The sequence below is a fragment of the Papio anubis genome, chromosome 8, assembly GCF_008728515.1.
Source record: "Papio anubis isolate 15944 chromosome 8, Panubis1.0, whole genome shotgun sequence".
NCBI lineage: Eukaryota > Metazoa > Chordata > Mammalia > Primates > Cercopithecidae > Papio > Papio anubis.
This window is the reverse complement of record NC_044983.1, coordinates 46,957,516-46,975,377: the sequence shown is the minus strand read 5'-3', so window position 1 is coordinate 46,975,377 and position 17,862 is coordinate 46,957,516. Positions and strand designations below refer to the sequence as shown.

Here is a 17,862-nt window from a genome sequence, read left to right as displayed (position 1 = left end):
TCAACTGAGAGGTAAAAAGGGAAAAAATTTAAGATCTGAATTTTTAAAGATAATTCCAATATAAAAATGAAAAATGGTTGTTATTAATTACTATTGAAATTTTTTCTTAGTTTCTGGCTTATGGTGAAATGATGGAACTTAATTACAAAATGCACAGCACCTAAACTGCGTTTTCAGCACTGCTGTACATTTAAATATAATTTCCCGAGTCTCTCCACAATTTGCTACAATTTGTTCTGACGTAGTAGATCTCAATTCAGAGGTAACATATGTTGATGAGAGCATAGGGGAAGGAAAAGCAAAGCTCTGCTGCATGCGTCAACGTAGGTGTGAGAAGAAGCCTTGGGAATGCTGACATGTTCATGATGCCTGAACACAGATGAAACCCTACACAGAGCTACTGTCTACATATGGTCTGTTAGCAATTACTTTCCCCTTGTATTTTAGACATATTAAACTTTTTTTTTTTTTAAAGGAAGTTGAGGTTCTATGAGAGGGAAAAAGGATTGTAGGGAAGATGTGCAAATAGCAACTCAAACGAGTGGGAAGATTTGAAAACGCAATTGTGGAAAGGTGTCAAGCTATGATGTGCCCTGGCAAACCTTTCTGTCTAAGAGGAAATAACAAAAGCGAGTATGCAGAATGTTTCAAACTACTTTTGAATTGGTGTTCAAGTAAAATCCAAAAATTAGGTGGTATTTACATTGTATGTTTTAAAATGGGACCAATAGTAAGTCCACACATATTATTAAAACCAAATATGAGGTAAGGACATCAAATAGCCTCATCTTGATTTTTCCCCATTACCAAATCCTTTCACTTGACTTACTCCTGTTGATGCTTTAGATCTCAATCTAGAAGCCACTTCATTTCCCTAAGGAGGCTTCCTCAACTCTCTAAGACCACTCCAAGTTGCCCCTGTTGAAATTAGTATTAGAATACACTATTTAATCTAGGAGTTGGCATATGTAGAAGAATTTGGTAAATCCACCAAATATCCATAGTTGAGAAAATGCCACTAGCAATTGGCATGAATATGGAAGCAAACAAGTTTTTTAGAGAACAAAGGAACAAAGGGCCCTAAGTGTAGCACCAGATATTTTGTGAATAGTGAGAGCCATATGGAAGGAGGAGTTAGTTGGGATGGTTAGTTGAATTGGAACACATCAGATCTAGACTTCAGACTATGAAGCTATTGAAAGTCTTGATCACATTGATTATTCAGAGTATTCGTTAACCTGGGCTGAGTGTGGTACTTGCTCATGCCTGTAATCTCAGCACTTTGGGAGGCTGAGGCTGGTGGATCACTTGAGATCAGGAGTTTGAGACCAGCTTGGGCAACATGGTGAAACCCTGTCTCTACCAAAACTACAAATATTAGCCAGGCATGGTGACATGTGCCTGTAGTCCCAGCTACTCGGGAGACTGAGATGGGAGGCTGAGGAGGGAGAATCGTTTGAACCCTGGAGGAGGAGGTTTCAGTGACCCAAGATCATGCCACCGCACTCCAGCCTGGGCAACAGAGCAAGACTCTATCTCAAAAAAATATATATATGTATATACATAAGTATAAAGAATATTTGTTAACCTAAAGAGGATAGGATAGCGTGGAATAGAGAAAAGTGAAAGTCAGAAACCACTGGAGCTACTACTGTCACCAAGTGATACGAGATCTATAAACTAGGATCACAGTGGTGGGAAGGGAAGAGTGAATGAATTCAAGAAAAAGTACAGCAGGTTGAATCATTTTATCTCTGAGATTATGAGCAACATTTTCCCCCCAGTACCTGTTCCCAGTAATACTTTGCAGAACCTTCATCTGTTTCCAGCTAGAAATCGGCTTCCTTGACTATATTTTGGGCACATGAATTTCATGTGCTATGACAGTCTTATTCTGCCTAAGGTGTCTTAGTGTTGAATTTCCTTTGGGTATTAGGTGTTTTTTTTTTGTTGTTGTTGTTTTTTTGTTGTTGTTTTACTATGAAGAATCAAATACTATTTTATTTAAGGAATGTTCTCTTGAATTAATTGTTTTAACATTGCTTCTGTCTCATTATTTGTTTCTTTTTGGGGAACCTCCACATTTTGTGTATATTGCAATACTTCTCAAAGTGTGTTCCGTGGTTGCTGGTTGAGGGAGATCCCCAGACCCTTGAGGGGATTTCCTAGGTTAAAACTTTCTCCTAATAGTATCAGTAATTTGCCTCTTCGCTGGGTTGACATTTGCGCTGATGGTGCAAAAGTCATGGTGGGTAAAACTGCTGGAGCCTCAGCCTGAACCAAGACAGTGGGTGCCAAATGGTAGGAGTATATCATTATATCCTTTGTTTGTAGCAGAAAGTAAAAAAGAAAGGTAATGTAACTTGATGCTGTTATTGATGAAATGGGGAAATATTACTTTCATTAAATTTTGACCTTTACATACATATCCTTTCAGTAGTTTGTGTCATAAAGGCAATTGTCAAAAGAAGCTACCAATTGTCAAATTTTGGTATGGTATCAAAGAATGTTTACAATTATCTGAAAAATCCTTAAAAATACTCCTATACTTTTAAAAACATGTGTTTGTGAGGTAATATTTTATTCATAGACTTCAATCAAAACAACTAATTGTAAGAGATTGAATTTGGAAGCAGTTCTTCTATTATTGAGATTTGTAAAACAATGCTACTCTACTCACTACATTTTTTAGAAAATATAATTTTCATAAAAATATGTTATTTAAAAATGCTATGAGTTTATAATCACAATTTTAAAACGAGCACATAAATTTTTAAATTATCAGTTTTAGTTTCTGATGCACATGTGAGCCGTATAAATAAAAGATTTTAGTGCTTGTCAATAATTTTTAAAAGTAAAGGGTTCCTGAGGCCAAAATGATTGGGTGCCACTCATCTGTTGATCTTCTTTGCCCAAATGTCTAGCTCTCTCTCTTTGTCTTCAATTCCTTTTAGCTCTTTGTTTTCAGAGCATTATGCTGGCTTTTTTCATATCTGTCTTCATATCCCTCATGCATTTTTGACAGTGTTTTTTCACTCCAGAGGTGCTTCTAACCTTTACTTATGCATTTTATTTTTTCCACTAGTATTTTGGATAATTATATGCAAATATTTGTAAGCAATGGATAAAATTACTAATTTTACAGAAAAATCTAATTAATAAAAATTTATGTCAAAAGAGAGAGAAATCTAACAGAATGTTACAAGGAGAAAACAAGTTGCCAGAGACCAGAGCAGAACAGATATTCAAATTATGACTCTCTGGCATGGCTGTAGAGGTTGTTAATTATTCCATGTGTTAAGCCTGTGGAAAAGCTACGTTTCGTAAATCATGTGGTCAGGCGCTTTTCCAGGAGGAACTATCACTCCTTTAAATAACATTTCCAATGTTATTTAAATTGCTTCAAAGATTAGAAAATAATTAATGTCATAAAGTATTTTTTAAAAGCAAGCATAATCTTGATAATAAAGCTCTAAGAATTAATGAAAGATAAAAAAGCAAAGCTCTTACATATCCACACAAAAATCCAAATTGAAAATAAATAAATATAATCATTGGTATCAAAGAATCCAGTAGCACATTCAAAACATTAGTGGCATTTATTCCAGAAATTTAAGAACAAAACAGTAGTAGGAAAGAATATATTTTATTAATTGACATATTTTATATTAATAGATTTAGGAAGAAAAATCATGAGTATTTCCATAACTACTAAAAAGGCATTTGTTAAACATTCAACATTCATTCTCATCCAAAACTCTTCATAACATAGTTTTGAACAGATATTTCTTTAACATAAAATAGGTCTACTGAACTCATTAGCTAGAATCTTGCTTAATCAATGAATAAGATAATATTTTCATAAAGAAAGGAACAGAACAAAGATTTCTACTCTCATCACTGTCATTTAACATAGAGTTGAGTGACAAATCACCAAAATTAGGTAAGAGACGTAAGAAAGAATAACTAAGAAAATTCTGAAAAAGAACCAGAATCAAGGAGGGCTAATTATACTAGATACTAAAAAGCATGATAAACCTACAATAATTAAAATATACCCAGATGGCATATAAGAAAACAATATGTAATCTACAAATTTGTTCCATTTTATCTGGAAATTAATGCATGAAAAGCGTAGCATTTTCTGTCAGTAAAGAAAGTAACTCAATAATAAAAGAGTTGGGACTAACTCAATAGACATATGGAAAAGTGACCCTGGGTCCATGTCACATGGGTTTTGTTCTGGAGGTGTCCTTCCCAGTGAGGGTACAGAAAAAGGGAGGAGAAAAGCCTGCTGACTGGAAGTTAGCAGTGTGGCGACCTCTCCTTCTGTTGCTGTGTGGCCTTGCTTGGTCATCAGGGTGTTCTGCGTGGCCAGCTCCCAGGCTTCGTGTGTGTATTATTCAGAGGCCATATTGAAGTCCTCCCAGTACTCTATTCCCTGATGTGAGGCATCCAGCTCCAGCATTTGGTCTTTCAGCCAATCTTACGTCCTCTTAGAACCAACCCCAGCTAACAGGGTTTCCTCACTCAATGTACAGTCCTACAGAGCATTTATTACCTGAAAGACAGCTTAAGTCACCATTTTCTGTGGTTACCACTAACCACCACAGTGATCAATCTGTAATCACCACAGTGATCTCTCTGTGTACCAGTGCTGAGGGACTTCAGAAAGTTCATGGAGAAGGCATATTAGGAAAAAACTGTGCATGGATTTCATTTTTTTTTTTTTTGGCACTAAAATAAATTGGCAGTGACTTGTTATAGCATGTCACGTTGCCATGCTGCTCTGTCTCTCAGGTTTGCCTTTGCTTTCTAGTTCTCTGCTGCTGTTCACCTCTACCATGTCATCAAGTCCACTGACCAAGCAGACATCTAACTAGGGAAGTAAATGCTAGTCTCCGCTTCTGCGTGACACTTTCAATTTTATGGGAGGCAACTCTCTTCTCCATATCCAAGAAAATGAAGGGCCTTGTATTAGTTGGTTCTCATGCTACTATGAAGAAATACCTGAGACTGGGTAATTTATAAAGAAAAGAGGTTTAATTGACTCACAGTTCTGCATGGCTGGGGAGGCCTCAGGAAACTTACAATTGTGGCAGAACGCACCTCTTCACAGTGTGGCAGAAAAGAGAATGAGTGCCAAGCAAAGGGGGAAGCCCCTTATAAAACCATCAGAGCTCGTGAGAACTCACTATCACGAGAACAGTATGGGGGAAACCACCCCCATGATTCAATTATCTCCACCCAGTCCAGCCCTTGACACATGGGGATTACAATTCAAAGTGAGATGTGGGTGGGGACACAGAGCCAAATTATATGAGGACTCTTCCCCTCAGCACTGCACTGCCCAAAGACGTGAGACCCTCTCTCCCACAGTCACCTGGTGGTGTTGGACAGGCTCTGGATCTGCTCAGTAAGCCCCACAGGGGAGAGGCAGTGCAATCCTGCTGGCCCTCTGCACCTCGTGGCTGGGACACATCTCACTTTTCTCCCTGTGCCATAGGCCTTAGCAGCAATACTAAGACAGATGGAAAAGCTCCCTTAATACCCTGCTACCTGTGTTTTCAGACCCTTCCTGGTCTCAGGTATTTCTCTGTGTCCCAATTCAGACTCAAATGTGTAACTTCCTTCCTAGATAGATACTTTAGCCGTTATTTTAATTTTAAAATATATTTTGTAAGCAGAAGGTAAATACTGAATAAATGTGCACTGTCGGTCAGTAAGGGCAACATGTGTTGTGAGCTATGTAGAGTGTTGTGGGATAGCTGCAATGTGGGAGCGCTTTCATGGATGGTGTGGACTCATTCATGATGTTTCACTGGTAACATCCCCAGAGGTCACTGCCACATGAATTATTATTATTATTATTTTTCAATGGGATTTTTTGGAGGGGAATAGGTGGTGTTTGGTTACATGAATAAGTTCTTTAGTGGTGATTTCTGAGATTTTGGTGCACTCATCATCCAAGCAGTGTACACTGCATCCAATGTGTAGTCTTTTATCTCTCACCACCCTCCCATCCTTTCTCCCGAGTCCCCAAAGTCCATTGTATCATTATTATCTCTTTTCATCCTTATAGCTTAGCTCCCACTTATGAGTGAGAGCATAAAATATTTGGTTTTCCATTCCTGAGTTACTTCACTTAGAATAATAGTCTTCAATTCCATCCAGGTTGCTGCAAATGCCATTATTTCATTCCCTCTTATGGCTAAGTAGTATTCCATGGCGTGTGTGTGTGTGTGTGTGTATATACAATTTATTCATCCACTTGTTGATTGATGGACATTTGGACTAGTTTCATATTTTTGCAATTGAAAATTGTGCTGTTATAAACCTGCATGTGCAAGTTTCTTTTTGGTATAATGACCTCTTCTTTTCCTCTGGATAAATACCCAGTAGGGGAATTGTTGGATCAAATGGTAGTTCTACTTTTCTTTTCTTTTCTTTTCTTTTTTTTTTTTTTGAGACAGAGTCTGACTTTGTCACCCGGGCTGGAGTGCAGTGGTGCGATCTTGGCTTACTGCAACCTCTGCCTCCAGGGTTCAAGCGATTCTCTTCCCTCGGTCTCCCGAGTAGCTGAGATTACAGGTGCATGCTTACATGCCTGGCTAACATTTGTATTTTTAGTAGAGATGGTTTTTTGCCATGTTGACCTGGCAGGTCCCAAACTCTTGGCCTCAAGTGATCCACCTACCTTGGCCTCCCAAAGTGTTGGGATTACAGGCGTGAGCCACCGTACCCGGCCTGTACTGTTAATTCTTTAGGGAATCTCCACACTGTTTTCCACAGTGGTTATACTAGTTTACATTCCCACCAGCAGTATAAAAGTGTTCCCTTTCCACTACATCTACACCAACATCAATTTTTTTTTAAATTTTTTGATTATGGCCATTCTTGCAGGAGTAAGGTGGTATCACATATTTGCTTTGATTTGCATTTCCCTGATCATTTGTGATGTTGAGCATTTTTTCATATGTTTGTTGGCCCTTTGTATATCTTTTTTTTGAGAATTGTCTATTCATGTCCTTAGCCTACTTTTTTGGGGATTGTTTGTTTTTTTCTTGCTGATTTGTTTGAGTTCCTTGTAGATTCTAGATATTAGTCTTCATCAGATGCATAGATTGCGAAGATTTTCTTCTATTGTGTGGGTTGTCTGTTTGCTGATTATTTCTTTTACTGTGCAGAAGCTTGTTAGTTTAATTAAGTCTCATTTATTTATGTTTTTGTTGCATTTGCTTTTGGGTTCTTGGTCACGAAGTCTTTGCCTAAGCCAATGTCTAGAAGGGTTTTTTCTGATGTTATCTTCTACAGTTTTTATGGTTTCAGGTCTTAAATTTAAGTCCTTGATCAACCTTGAGTTGATTTTTGTATAAGGTGAAAGATGAGGATCCAGTTTCATTCTTCTCCACATGGCTTGCCAATTATTCCAGCACCATTTGTTGAATAGGGTATCCTTTCCCCACTTTACGTTTTTGTTTGCCTTAATGAAGATCAGTGGGCCATAGGTATTTGGCTTTATTTCTGGGTTCTCTGTTCTGTTCCATTGGTTTATGTGCCTGTTTTTATAACAGTTCCTTGCTGTATTGGTGACCATGACCTTATAGTACAGTTTGAAGTCAGGTAATGAGATGCCTCTAGATTTGTTCTTTTTGCTTAGTCTTGCTTTGGCTATGCAGGCTCTTTTTTGCTTCCATTTGAATTTTGGAATCGCTTTTTTTAGTTCCGTGAAGAATGATGGTGGTATTTTGATGGGAATTGCATTGAATTTTTAGATTGCTTTTGGCAGTATGATCATTTTCACAATATTGATTATCCCCATTCATGAGCACAGGATCTGTTTCCATTCATTTGTGTCATCTATGATTTCTTTCAGTAGTGTTTTGAACTTTTCATTGTAGAGCTCTTTCACCTCCTTGATTAGGTATACTTCTAAATAGTTTATTTTATTTTTTGCAGTTATTGTCAAGGGAGTTGAGTTCCTGATTTGATTCTCAGTTTGGTTGCTCCTGTATATACCAGTGCTACTGATTTGTGTACATTAATTTTCTATCCTGAAACTTTGCTGAACACATTTATCAGTTCTAGGAACTTTTTGGAGGAGACTTTAGGGTTTTCTAGGTATACAATCATATTATCAGCAAACAGTGAGTTTAACTTCCTCTTTACTGATTTGGATGGCCTTTATTTCTTTCTCTTGTTCAATTGTTCTGTCTAGGACTTCCAGTACTATGTTGAATAGAAGTAGTAAGAGTGGGCATCTTTGTATTTTTCCAGTTCTCAGGGGTAGTGCTGTCAACTTTTCCCCATTCAGTATTATGTTGGTTGTGGGTTTATCATATATGACTTTTATTACCTTAGGATATTTCCCTTCTATGCAAATTTTGGTGAGGGTTTTAGTCATAAAGCGATGCTGGACTTTGTCAAATGCTTTTTCTGCATCTATTGATATGATCATGTTATTTTTGTTTTTAATTCTGTTTATGTGGTGTATCACACTTACTGATTTGCATATGTTAAACCGTCTGTGCATCCGTGTTATAAAACCCGTTTGATTATGGTGGATTAACATTTTGATATGCTGTTGAATTTGGTTAGCTAGTATTTTGTCAAGGATTTCTGCATCTATATTCATCAGGGATCTTGGTCTGTAGTTTTCTTTCTTTCTTTTTTATTTTTGTTTTGAGACGGAGTCCCACTCTGTTGCCCACGCTGGAGTGCAGTGGCGCAATCTTGACTCACTGCCAGTTCTGCCTCCAGGGTTGACGCCATTCTCCTGCCTCAGCCTCCCGAGTAGCTGGGACTACAGACGCCAGCCACCACGCATGGCTAATTTTTTTGTGTATTTTTAGTGAAGATGGGATTTCACTGTGTTAGCCAGGATGGTCTCAATCTCCTGACGTTGTGATCCACCTGCCTCGGCCTCCCAAAGTGCTGGCATTACAGGAGTGAGCCACCATGCCGGGCTGTAGTTTTCTTTTTCTATTATGTCCTTTCCTGGGTTTTGGTGTTAGGATGATACTGGCTTCATAGCATGATTTAGGGAAAATTCCCCCTTCTCTATCTTGTGGAATAGTGTCAGTAAGATCTATACCAATTCTTCTTTGAGTGTCTGATAGAATTCAGCTGTGAATTCTAGACATGTTTTGGCAAATTTTTTATTACTGTTTTAATCTCACTACTTACTGTTGGTCTATTCAGAGTTTCTATTTCTTCCTGGTTTAATGTAGGAGGATTGTATATTTTCAGGAATATATCCATCTCCTCTAGGTTTTCTAGTTTGTGCACATGAAGGTTTGCATAGTAGCCTTGAATGATCTTTTGTATTTCTGTGGTATTGGTTGTAATATCTCCGGTTTCGTTTCTAATTCAGCTTATTTGGTTCTTTTCTCTTCTTTTCTTGGTTAATCTTGCTAATGACCTATGAATTTTATTTATGTTTTCGAAGAACCAGCTTTTTTTTTTTAATTTGTCTTTTGTATTTTGCTTGTTTGCTTCAATTTCATGTAGCTCTGCTCTGATCTTTGTTATTTCTTTTCTTCTGCCGGATTTGGGTTTGGTTTGTTTTTCTTTCTCTAGGTCCTTGAGGTGTGACCTTCCATTGTCTGTTTATGCCCTTTGAGACTTTTTGATGTAGGCATTTAAGGCTATGAACTTCTCTCTTAGCACCATATTTGCTTTATCCCAGAGGTTTTGATAGGTTGTGTAGTATTGTTCAGCTCAAACAGTTCTGAAATTTCCATCTTGATTTCACTGTTGACTCAATGATCATTCAGCAGCAGACTGTTTAATTTCCACGTATTTGCATGGTTTTGAGGGTTCCTTTCGGAGTTGATTTTCAATTTTATTCCACTGTGGTCTGAACAGTGGGATCAGGAGGAAGAACGATCTTTGGCACTTTCTTTCTCAGTTTCTGCACATCTTTCACTTGCTGATTCTCTCTGTATTTTGCAGGTGTGATGGATATTATGACATGGCAATGCATTTTTGGTGCCTGGTGGTGAGAATTTTCATATAAAGTTGATCCTCCAAAACTTCCCTGAATAATGTTTATGAGATTTAAGACAAAACAAGGTCCTATTTCTACAAGAGTAACATCTTCTTCTATGATATGAAACTTCTGAAACCATATCCTATTATCCAAAATGATGAAAGTGAACACATGGCTCATGAATGGTTGGCTTTTGGGATGATAGCACAGTGTACTAAAGATCTGAATTAAGAGTTCCTTTAACAAACCATAATGTAGTAATTCATCAAAAGCTGGGTCAGGGCAAAAGGGGCCGAGAACCTTTCAAACAGTTTCCAGTTATCTTTAGTTCAGCTAGGGTATGAATATTTTGAACAAGGAATTTAGCAGATGGTCCATGAGATGAATTTGAAAGCTACATAAAGAGATCCTGTTTTTTCTTAGCTTCAAAGTAGATGCATTTATTACAGTTTTTCATTTCACAGAGCTCGCTAATCACAAATTATTTATACTTACGATCCACTTTAGTGTCTGCTTTAGAATGAGGCATCAACATTCTCAAGTCCTGCATAAAATGTCTTGTTCTGAAATTTATTTATTCCTCTGGGAGAAAAGATGAAAATCCATTCCTTGTTTTTTCACTCCCCCTTGCAAACATGGCCTGGGATCCAGTCTCCATCTTCTTCCTCCACCTCCTCTGCGGTGGCTCTCAGCTTAGCTGGCCACTCATCCTCTTTTTTGTTTCTTTTTGGGTTCTTTGTCTGAATTGCCACGCCTCCATACTGTTTCCTCTTGGTTGCCACCACCTTGCCTCCACACTAATTATTTGTTCTCATTATCCACATCTTCTATTTGTAAAGAAAATTTTATTTAATCTAAAAAAATTCCCCAAATTTATACATTTTTAAATTTTAACTTGTTTATTTCAGCCATTCTACCAGGCTGCAACGATACCTTTCCATTCTTGACTGGAGTCCAGTATAATTATTTTATCTTCCAAATATGTTGCATCTAAAAAACGAAACAAACAAAAAACAAGCAAACAAGAAACACTGGTGAGAACTTTTTTTTTTTTCTTTTGAGACTGAATCTTGCTCTATCACCCAGGTTGGAGTGCAGTGGAGCAATCGCAGTTCATTGCAACCTCCACCTGCTGGGTTCAAGTGATTCTCCTGCCTCAGCCTCCTGAGTAGCTGGGATTACAGGTGTGTGCCATCACTCCTGGCTCCTATTTTTTTTTGTATTTTTAGTAGAGATGGGGTTTCAACATGTTAGCCAGGATGGTCTCGATCTCCTGACCTCGTGATCTGCCCACCTCGGCCTCCCAAAGTGCTGGAACTACAGGCGTGAGCCACCATGCCCGGCCAATGAAGACTTTTTTGTGTGTTTTTATCCATATACTTGATAAAATGTGGAAAGGACAGAGCTCTTTATCTGGGTGACATGATCTATTAATTGATATTTCTTGGGTATAGATGTTCAATCATTAGAAATCCTTTATAAAGAGTTCCTTTGTACCCTGTTTTTACTACCTCATCTCTGTAAAGAGGGAATCTATAGAATGCTAAAATCATGATATATTGTGTCTACGGCAACTGATCTGTGTTATGTTCTGTCATAATTCTGTGACTCACTTTCCTCATCTAATAAATGCTCATGATTATCATAATTTGGGGGGAATAATATCAATGCCATTAATCTGCAGTAGAGCATACTAGAATTCATAGTGTCTTAATTCTAGTATTTTTAACCTTCTTATTTCCTAGTAGTTCCAAAAAGATTATTAGCAAACATTCTGGAACCATTTGGTACATGGTACAAAATACATTTAATGTATATTGAGTACAAACCATGTGGTATCACTATTTTAGTCACTGGTGACTTAGCAGTAAATACAGCAGAAGAATCCCTGTTCTCTTGGAAAAGATGCTTCTCATCTGAAGGGAAAGAAAAGGAAATAAATATCCTGTATTCCAGAGCGTGTTAAGTGTGATGAAGAAGCAACAAGGCATAGGGCCAGAAAAATGTACCAGGACATGTCATTTAAAAAGAGAGGTCAGGGGATACCTCTAGAAGGACATGACATTTGAGCAGAGAGCTGAGTGAAGTGACAGTCAGAGAAAAAAGGCAAATCACTTACAGCAGTTAAACTAACAACAGGCTTTATGTCAGTAGCAACAGAAACCAAAAGATGCTGGAATCGATTCTTCAAAGTGTTTTGACAAAAATAACCGTAAATTTAATATTATATAAGCATCAACTGGTTCATGGATAAGAGCTAAGTAAAGATAGTTTCAGAAAATAAAACTGAGAATATAGTATTGTATACCCATCAAAGCATTCAAGAATGAGGGCTAAAGATTATCTTCTTGAAGAAAGACAAAATCTTAAAAGAGCTGAGATTCAAAAAAAAAAATTCAATAGTGAATAAAGAACCTGAAGAACATATAGATAATATTAAAATATTTTCTACATTCAATAATAATAATTGTAATCATTAAGGTATGACATTGAATAAAATTATACAATTAAATACTGACTTACAATGGAATATATGTTGGAAAAATGGTTATTGGAATTAAAGTTTTATAATATTCTTACGTATCTGAGATGAAGTGTTGGCTAATAGGTTGGTTAATCTATTAATTTCAGGCTTGTAAGTATGAATGCCACAGATACTAAGGGTAAATAGTAAAGCATAAAAATACGATTATAAGTTTCAAATCAGAGAAGTGAAAGTGTTGAATTAGAAAACTAACAAATTAATTGTTTAAATAAAAGTTAAGAAAGGAGTAGTGGCAGCAAATTTACAGATGAATTCTGTAAATGTCCTAAAAGTCAACCCAGTCTTAAACAAAGTTTTGCAGATAATATAAGAGGAAATACACTTCAAATTAATAAAAGAAATTATGGACAAAAAAATCTTAATCTCTGTAAAAAATATTGCCCCACTGACTCCACTGATATTGCTAGATTAATGGAGGACAAATCATTTTAATAGATGCAGGGAAAACATTCGATCAAATTTATTAACTAATTATTAAGAGAAGGTCTTAGCAATATAGAAATAAAATGTTTTCTACAAAAAACACTTTTCTTATAGAAATAAAACTATAGAAAATTACATTTTTAAAGGTGAAATGTTAGAAATATTTCTATTATTATTATTATTATTATTATTATTAGAGATAGAGTCTTACTCTGTCACCCAGGCTGGAGTGCTGTGGTGCTATCTCTGCTCACCGCAATCTCCACCTCTCGACTTCAAGCGCTTCTCCTGGCTCAGCTTCCCCAGTAGCTGGGACTACAGGGACGCTCTGCCACATCCAGCTAATTTTTGTATTTTAGTAGAGACAGGTTTTTACCATGTTGGCCAGGCTGGTCTCAAACTCCTGGGCTCAAGTGATCCCCACTCGCCTTGGCCTCTCAGAGTGCTGGTATTACAGGCATGAGCCACCGGGCCTGGCCAAAATATTCCTTTGAAAATTAGGAAGAAGATTGCATGTACTCAGTGTTGTTATGGAAGGTCTAGTCTTTACAAAAAGGCAAGACATAGAAAACAAATGTTATGACTTTAGAAGAAATACATACAATTTTATTTGTATATAATAGGATTTTCCTCATACACAATCAAAAACATCTACAAATAAACTATCAGACCTAAGAGTTCAGGAAGGTAATTGGATATGACATTAACAAGTAAAAACTATTTTTCTTTCTACATGCCAGCAACAAAATGCCTAATTTTATTTTAAAAGCAAAACTCCTTAAAATGATGAGAAAGTATAAGTTAAAAATAAATCTAACAAAAGATGTGCAAGAATTGTGTAGAAGAAAAATAAAATGTCATTGTAAGAAATTGAAGAAGACAGACTTACTATTGTAAAGATGCTAATTCTTCCACCATTGATTTATAGATCAATGCAATTCCAATCAAAACCCTAAAAGAGTTCTTGATGGAAACTGAAAGGATAATTCTGGAAGGCATATGGAATAACAAAAATCCAAAAATAACCTAGATCATCCAAATACCCAGATGGTATTACTGTATACTACTCAGGAATAACATATTGTATGATTGGCCCAAGGATTAACAACTTACCAAAGAGACAAAAACAAACAAACAAACAAACAAACAAACAAAAAAACAGTATGTGTAAGCATGAGCAGAAACTATGGCTTCTCAATAATAGTTCTGGGAAACTCATTATCCACAGGGAGAAGGTGAAATTACATCTTTATATCACCCTACACATCAAAATCAATTCCAGATAAAAAATGTTTTAATATTTAAGACATTTAACTCTTTTTGAACAAGAAGTAAAATTATTTTTTTTCTTTCTTTTTTTTAATTATTATTATTATACTTTAAGTTCTAGGGTACATGTGCATAACATGCAGGTTTGTTACATATGTATACTTGTGCCATGTTGCTGTGCTGCACCCATCAACTCGTCAGCACCCATCAACTCGTCATTTACATCAGATATAACTCTCAATGCAATCCCTCCCCCCTCCCCCCTCCTCATGATAGGCCCTGGTGTGTGATGTTCCCCTTCCCGAGTCCAAGTGATCTCATTGTTAAATTCCCACCTATGAGTGAGAACATGTGGTGTTTGGTTTTCTGTTCTTGTGATAGTTTGCTAAGAATGATGGTTTCCAGCTGCATCCATCTCCCTACAAAGGACACAAACTCATCCTTTTTTATGGCTGCATAGTATTCCATGGTGTATATGTGCCACATTTTCTTAATCCAGTCTGTCACTGATGGACATGTGGGTTGATTCCAAGTCTTTGCTATTGTGAATAGTGCCGCAATAAACATACGTGTGCATGTGTCTTTATAGCAGCATGATTTATAATCCTTTGGGTATATCCCCAGTAATGGGATGGCTGGGTCATATGGTACATCTAGTTCTAGATCCTTGAGGAATCGCCATACTGTTTTCCATAATGGTTGAACTAGTTTACAATCCCAACCAACAGTGTAAAAGTGTTCCTATTTCTCCACATCCTCTCCAGCACCTGTTGTTTCCTGACTTTTTAATGATCGCCATTCTAACTGGTGTGAGATGGTATCTCATTGTGGTTTTGATTTGCATTTCTCTGATGGCCAGTGATGATGAACATTTTTTCATGTGTCTGTTGGCTGTATGACTGTCTTCTTTTGAGAAGTGTCTGTTCATATCCTTTGCCCACTTTTTGATGGGGCTGTTTGTTTTTTTCTTGTAAATTTGTTTGAGTTCTTTGTAGGTTCCGGATGTTAGCCTTTTGTCTGATGAGTAGATTGCAAAAATTATCTCCCATTCTGTAGGTTGCCTGTTCACTCTGATGGTAGTTTCTTTTGCTGTGCAGAAGCTCTTTAGTTTAATGAGATCACATTTGTCAATTTTGGCTTTTGCTGCCGTTGCTTTTGGTGTTTTAGACATGAAGTCTTTGCCCATGCCTATGTCCTGAATGGTACTACCTAGGTTTTCTTCTAGGGTTTTTATGGTATTAGGTCTAACATTTAAGTCTCTAATCCATCTTGAATTAATTTTCGTATAAGGAGTAAGGAAAGGATCCAGTTTCAGCTTTCTACTTATGGCTAGCCAATTTTCCCAGCACCATTTATTAAATAGGGAATCCTTTCCCCATTTCTTGTTTTTGTCAGGTTTGTCAAACATCAGATGACTGTAGATGTGTGGTATTATTTCTGAGGACTCTGTTCTGTTCCATTGGTCTATATCTCTGTTTTGGTACCAGTACCATGCTGTTTTGGTTACTGTAGCCTTGTAGTATAGTTTGAAGTCAGGTAGCGTGAAGCCTCCAGCTTTGTTCTTTTGACTTAGGATTATCTTGGAGATGCGGGCTCTTTTTTGGTTCCATATGAACTTTAAAGCAGTTTTTTCCAATTCTGTGAAGAAACTCATTGGTAGCTTGATGGGGATGGCATTGAATCTATAAATAACCTTGGGCAGTATGGCCATTTTCACGACATTGATTCTTCCTATCCATGAGCATGGTATGTTCTTCCATTTGTTTGTGTCCTCTTTTATTTCACTGAGCAGTGGTTTGTAGTTCTCCTTGAAGAGGTCCTTTACATCCCTTGTAAGTTGGATTCCTAGGTATTTTATTCTCTTTGAAGCAATTGTGAATGGAAGTTCATTCATGATTTGGCTCTCTGTTTGTCTGTTACTGGTGTTTAAGAATGCTTGTGATTTTTGCACATTAATTTTGTATCCTGAGACTTTGCTGAAGTTGCTTATCAGCTAAAGGAGATTTTGGGCTGAGGCAATGGGATTTTCTAAATATACAATCATGTCATCTGCAAAGAGGGACAATTTGACTTCTTCTTTTCCTAACTGAATACCCTTGATTTCTTTCTCTTGCCTGATTGCCCTAGCCAGAACTTCCAACACTAGGTTGAATAGGAGTGGTGAGAGAGGGCATCCCTGTCTTGTGCCAGTTTTCAAAGGGAATTTTTCCAGTTTTTGCCCATTCGGTATGATATTGGCTGTGGGTTTGTCATAAATAGCTCTTATTATTTTGAGGTATGTTCCATCAATACCGAATTTATTGAGAGTTTTTAGCATGAAGGGCTGTTGAATTTTGTCAAAAGCCTTTTCTGCATCTATTGAGATAATCATGTGGTTCTTGTCTTTGGTTCTGTTTATATGCTGGATTATGTTTATTGATTTGCAAATGTTGAACAGCCTTGCATCCCAGGGGTGAAGCCCACTTGATCATGGTGGATAAGCTTTTTGATGTGCTGCTGAATCCGGTTTGCCAGTATTTTATTGAGGATTTTTGCATCGATGTTCATCAGGGATATTGCTCTAAAATTCTCTTTTTTTGTTGTATCTCTGCCAGGCTTTGGTATCAGGATGATGTTGGCCTCATAAAATGAGTTAGGGAGGATTCCCTCTTTTTCTATTGATTGGAATAGTTTCAGAAGGAATGGTACCAACTCCTCCTTATACCTCTGGTAGAATTCAGCTGTGAATCCATCTGGTCCTGGACTTTTTTTGGTTGGTAGGCTATTAATTATTGCCTCAATTTCAGAGCCTACTATTGGTCTATTCAGGGATTCAACTTCTTCCTGGTTTAGTCTTGGAAGAGTGTAAGTGTCCAGGAAATTATCCATTTCTTCTAGGTTTTCCAGTTTATTTGCGTAGAGGTGTTTATAGTATTCTCTGATGGTAGTTTGTATTTCTGTGGGGTCGGTGGTGATATCCCCTTTATCATTTTTAATTGCGTCGATTTGATTCTTCTCTCTTTTCTTCTTTATTAGTCTTGCTAGTGGTCTGTCAATTTTGTTGATCTTTTCAAAAAACCAACTCCTGGATTCATTGATTTTTTGGAGGGTTTTTTGTGTCTCTATCTCCTTCAGTTCTGCTCTGATCTTAGTTATTTCTTGCCTTCTGCTAGCTTTGGAATGTGTTTGCTCTTGCTTCTCTAGTTCTTTTAATTGCGATGTTAGAGTGTCAATTTTTGATCTTTCCTGCTTTCTCTTGTGGGCATTTAGTGCTATAAATTTCCCTCTGCACACTGCTTTAAATGTGTCCCAGAGATTCTGGTATGTTGTATCTTTGTTCTCATTGGTTTCAAAGAACATCTTTATTTCTGCCTTCATTTCGTTATGTACCCAGTAGTCATTCAGGAGCAGGTTGTTCAGTTTCCATGTAGTTGAGCGGTTTTGATTGAGTTTCTTAGTCCTGAGTTCTAGTTTGATTGCACTGTGGTCTGAGAGACAGTTTGTTATAATTTCTGTTCTTGTACATTTGCTGAGGAGTGCTTTACTTCCAACTATGTGGTCAATTTTGGAATAAGTGCTATGTGGTGCTGAGAAGAATGTATATTCTGTTGATTTGGGGTGGAGAGTTCTATAGATGTCTATTAGGTCTGCTTGC

The 17,862-nt window shown here is 37.1% G+C and overlaps 1 protein-coding gene and 1 pseudogene across 5 annotated transcripts in view; one reads left to right on the top strand and one right to left on the bottom strand.

The window, feature by feature from the left end:
• Positions 1 to 17,862, top strand: part of PXDNL (peroxidasin like) — a 508,249-nt gene that overhangs the window by 373,118 nt on the left and 117,269 nt on the right. The gene's annotated exons all lie outside the window — the stretch shown is intronic.
• LOC103886792 lies at positions 9,845 to 11,784 on the bottom strand (annotated as a pseudogene).